This window comes from Macrobrachium nipponense, chromosome 26, assembly GCF_015104395.2.
Source record: "Macrobrachium nipponense isolate FS-2020 chromosome 26, ASM1510439v2, whole genome shotgun sequence".
Taxonomy (NCBI): domain Eukaryota; kingdom Metazoa; phylum Arthropoda; class Malacostraca; order Decapoda; family Palaemonidae; genus Macrobrachium; species Macrobrachium nipponense.
In genome coordinates this window covers 72,223,779-72,229,194 of record NC_087215.1, presented here as the reverse complement: position 1 = coordinate 72,229,194, position 5,416 = coordinate 72,223,779, and positions in this window count along the sequence as shown.

Below are 5,416 nucleotides of genomic sequence, written 5' to 3'. Positions count from 1 at the left end.
GCTAATTCATCCTATCTACAATAGAATATCATTGCGACACTTTCCGTAAATCTAACACTTAATTTGACGTTAAAAAAGTTACCTCTTGCCATCCACAAGCTCCATTGTAATAATACGGTCTCATGCACCCTACAAAGGTAAACAAAGTTTACAGTTGGCGCCATCACGATGACAAGTTCCGCATGTCTTGATTTTTAAGATACGAAACTAATAAGATCAGATTACGTAACAAAATTAAAGATGTAATTCTAATACACAAATAATCTTAAGTATTTTTGTATTCTTCTCCTAAAAGTAATATATTCAATTACGCATATATGTGATGCATGTCATAATATTCGACGTTCTGTCTGCTACGAACTATGAATTCGTATAACATATATGTCTTTTAAAGACGTCGTAAGACATTATGGTAAAGACCTCAGTCTGGTGTTTCACAATTTAAGAAAATATAAATAGATTATATAAAAAGCACACGTATAATTAATATGTATTATGGCATTTGAATTCTGTCTGCTCGGAACTGTGACTTCGTGTATCATATGGTTTTTAAATACATTCTAAATAATTAAAATAAAGATAATGTCTGGCGTTTCATAAATTGAAAGAAAAATTATGTTTAATTATATAAGATTAATACGTACCTAAATGGCGAAGATAAGTACCTTTGTTAATATTACGCAAAATGCAGTAGGTAGAAGAGTTGTGGACAGGTCACGTGATCAAAACAAACCCCAGACGTCATTCAGGTGATCAGCTGTTTTTGAGGTTATTCGAAAGTATTGATGGAGGATGCATAACTCTTAGGGATATACTTGGTGAGTGTTAAAATGCCGTTGTTTTGTTTCGAACTGAAGAAGATATCTGGCGACAGAATAATGTACTATCTGTATTTTTCAGTAGGGTAGCCTAATGGCTCCATTGTTGCTGGCTAGACTGGCTAGGTTAGGCTGGTTTGTCTTACTAGCCCTAACTAGCTAGCCTACCTACCCATCGTATTTTAGTCTTGACAGAAAGTAGGTTAACATTAAGGTAGGTTTGGGTAGTATGCAGAGTAGGGAGACGGAAGTATACATTTGTAGGTAACTTGAATCTTCGACCACAAATGGGTAGCCTATGCCAGTCCATGTGCTAGATGTTCTTAGGGGCGTCCCAGGGGTGTTTGGTCAGGGCATATAGCACCTTAAGTCACGTTAGGAAGGTAAGGTCTGGTTAGGTCAGGATATGGCATCTAGGAATCTTAGAAGCGTTAGGCTGTTTTCACTCTCAGATTTCTCATGCCTACTACCTATTCTTATCTCCCTAGTCTGCATCTTCTCCAGGTTAGCCACGTTAGCCCCAAGGTAGGTTACTACTGCTGCAGCATTGTGGGTATTGTTTGATGATAATATGGTTAATATAATACTAGGCCCAAGGTCTGACCTACCTTGAGAATTAATAGGGTAAAAAACCGCATGGTACAGGGGTGGACCATGTACGATCAATGTGTACAACCCCAAAAAAAGTACATTATAGGTAACGCGTCCTGACATCGGAGATGGGCATCAGATGCGACTTGTTGTTGGTGAGAAACGGAGCTAAAGACCTCTACTCCGGTGTCAGGACGCGTTATAATGTACTTTTCTTGGGGTTGTACACATTAATCGTACATGGTCCACCCCTGTACCATGCGGTTTTTTTTATCCTATAGGTAGCTTAGGCTAGTGCGTAAACTCTTCGGATACTTCCTACCCATAATGTTCTTAACCTAGCCTAATATAAGGTGCCTGTTCCTACCGAGTCAGGAGAGAGACAGTGCCATAAATAAGAAAGGTTTGTTCCGACACGGCAATACAAACCTTCGGTCCTTTTACAATAGGAAGGTACTAGCGGCAGCTGGATAGGTCGTAAGCTTTCGAACAAAAAGGGGTTCGGTAGTTAATGCTTGTCCGACAGGCGGCGCTCCGCGCGCGACTGGGAGGTAAACAAAACCACTTTGCTTTCGGCCTGCTGGCGTGTGGACTGTATCATCGCTCTCTGCCCGCTTCATCGTCGTTGCTTCGCATGATTGTGTTTTTCTTTTTCTAATTATCTAGTGAAAACTGAATTGTAAGTACAATCATTTCATTGAATTCAATTGTGAATTGAAGGATCTTGGTGTCACCACGCCCTCCGATTACCCGAGTGCGGGACTGAAGGGCGTAAGTGCGGGAATTCATTTTCCCAGAAATGATCCTCGTATTGTGTATGCTCGGTGCCGAGGGCGGGAGCGCTCGCTCCGAGCGTAGATGGGTTGGAAATGTGTAGATGAAAATCGTAAGTAAGTGCTCTTTCATTATATTTTTTGACCTGTATGCCCGTTGCCGAACGAATGCGCTCGGCACGGAAACTTATTCAGTATGGAAGTGGAAATCGCAAGTACAGTATTCTTTTTCATTTTCATATATATTTTGATTGTAGCAATACTCATTTTGGATCAGTTTCCGAGCTTACCCGGAAATTGATCCTTCCCCCTTTTTATTTTGAATGAAGTGAAATCGCAAGTGCAGTTCTTTTTCATTTTCATTTTTTTATTGAGATTGCATTGTTTTACTGGGATCAATGTTTCCGCTATTCCCGGGAATTGATCCTTCCCCTTTTTATTTGTATGAAGTGAAATCGCAAGCGGCAGTAGTCTTTCATTTTTTTTCATATTTTTTTTGATGCTCAATTCATATGGATCAAGGTTTCCAGAAACCTTGATCCATAAAGGTAAGGAATTGATCCTTTCACCCTTGCGCTCGGTACCCAGGGCGCAAATGCGCTCGATCCGAGCCCTTATTCATTGTGAAGTGAATCGTATGCAAGATGCATTTTCATTTTTATTCCTTATTATTGATTGCATCAATATTTATTTGGTTCAAGTTCCGCTCAGTCAGGGAATTGATCCTTATGCCTTGCATTCGGGCCGATGGCACGATTGCTCTCGGGCTCTATTGTCGTTGGGTACATGGGTACTGTGCGTGGGTGGGAACGAGAACCCCCCCCCCGCTCAGCTCCCACAGATGGCCCCTTCCCCTGTGGGGGGGGGGGAGGTTATCGGCGTTCTTCTCCTCGCCCGATCCGTCGAGCGCGGGGAGGGCGCTCGGTGCCTGATGTACAATTGTATTAGGGGTCTTCCACTCGTTCGGAGAGGGCTCACCCCCCCGCGCGAGGGGGACTTCCCCCCCCACTAATCGCTACTACTGTTATTTCCGCAGGTGCTACTGCCACGAGGGTGGACCTTGGTGAGGTATGGGCGTCCTTCCATTTGCAGGGCGTGCTAGTGTCCAGGGGCTGCGGTTCTATGTCTGGGCCTACTGCGGTCACCCATGGAGTGGTGACCACGCAACCAGGTGACGACGTCCCTCCTCACCTGGTGCACTCGCCTCACGTGGTAACAGTCTTGCCTACAGCCGCTGTGAAGTGCCGTTCGCCGTACCGAGAGGGGGGCGTGCCGCCGCCGCTCGTGGTTGCCGCGCTGCAGCGACCACACTTCCGCTGCCCTAAAGCTCGCCCCTGACTGCCGCCAGTACCAGGATGTTTGCTGGCTGCTGCTCCAGCTGCCTGCCGTACCTGCCGATTCTGGGCTGACTGTCCATGCAGTTTTGCTGCGCTGGCTGTCCCTGTCGTTGCTGCGCTGGCTGTCCCTTGCCGTTGCTGCGCTGGCTGTCCCTACCGATGCTGTGCTGGCTGTGCCTCTGTTCCGAGATGCCCATACCTGCTGATGTCGTCCCTGTTCGTGGTGGTACTACCCCAGACTTTGGTCTGTCTGTACAGGTGCGTCCGGGCCCTGTGGCTTCGGCTACAGCAGCCCCGGCTCCGCCCTGGATAGCAGATCTTACGTCTGTCCTGAGGAAGCTGACGAAGAAGAGGAGGAAGGTGTCGTCGTCGTCGTCTTCATCTTCTTCATCGTCGTCGGCTGCCGCTCTTCCCTTCGACTTCTAAGGCTTCACAGCCGAGGAAGAAGAAGGTTGCCTCCTCCCTCCTAAGAAGTCTCCCTCGGGAGCTTCTCGGGACCCGTCTCACCTCGGTGGGACGGGAGGGTCCTTCCGCTGGTCCTCCTGCTTCTTCGGGAGCGGGGCCCGTCTCTTCTTCCGCAAGGAAGACGACTACGGGGACCAGGGGGGAGGGGGGGTACCGGCTAACACCGGTACTTCCTCGCCTGGTGTCAGTGGTTCTGCCACTGCATCAGGTCCGTCTCGGCCTCTCGTTCGCGGGAGGTACCGAGTGTACGGTCGCCTACACGACCGACGTGCAGCCAGGAACCAGACCTCTGAGTCCGCTCAGCGTCAGGTTCACGGCACGGGGCGGAAGACTGGTGACAGCCGCTTATGCGACTCTCACCAGACCAGCTCTCACTCTCGCGGCGAACGGCTGGCTACCCGGGGACGTGACGGTCCACGACCGACCACGGGCTGAGGCTGGGAAGAGGTCCTCCCGTTCGCCGGTGCCAGCCACGGCTGGAACCAGCGACGTGACGTGCCGTGAGGACAAGCACCGGTCTCACTGTGACAGTGGAGCCTGCAGGTCGCCTGACCGTCACTCTCACAGAAAGCGACCGGGTACGGCAACCAACACAAGCTCTTCTGACACTCGAGATCGGGGCCGCTGTGCTCAGTCCAGCCGTTCTCCACAGCGAGACGGTTCGACCAGGCCTGCAGCTCGATCGCCACCGCGGGTTGACGATCGCCTGCAGCCCTCAAAGCCTGCTGGTGCTGCCAGCGAGCAATGAGGGAGCGTCAGGTCTGCCTCTCCCGTACCTTCAACCTCCTCGGGTTACACCGGGAGGAGCGAGGTATTGAGGAGTGATCGTGAGGGGTGCGCCCCTCATGATCCCACCACAACGCCCTACGTGCCAGGCACGGTTCTTGGACCGGCCAGGACGTATGCGCAAGGGATGGGGATGGGGAAGACCGAGAGGGCTGTCGCTGTTCCCCCTTCTTAGGAGGAAGGTTCTCGGAATATGCTCTTGTTCGAAGGGCTTAACGGTCCCACTCTGCAAGATGCTGTGACTTCCGAGATCCAGAGGACTTTGTCGAGGTTACGGCGCTGATTCGTCAGCACAATGATCTCAGGGGAAGGATCGCCGCTCCCACCAGCAGAGCCACGTCTCGGCTCGAGTCGTTTTGGGGCCCGAGAGGGAACCCAAATCGACGGTGGGTCTGCCGCGATCGGAGCTTGCCGACTGGGTTGAACCAGGTAGTCTCTGCTCTCCGGACAAGAAGGCTCTCTCAGTTCTGGACGGTCGAACAAGCTACTTCACCTCCTCTACTGCGACAGAGGCGTTTCTACGTGTCTTCGGACACCGTATTTAAATACCCCTTCGGTCTCCTGAGGTTTCGACCTCGACGATGGACTGGAATGAGTCGGAGCGGTATCGGCTCTCTCCTGTCAGGTGTCGATTAGCCCCACCCAG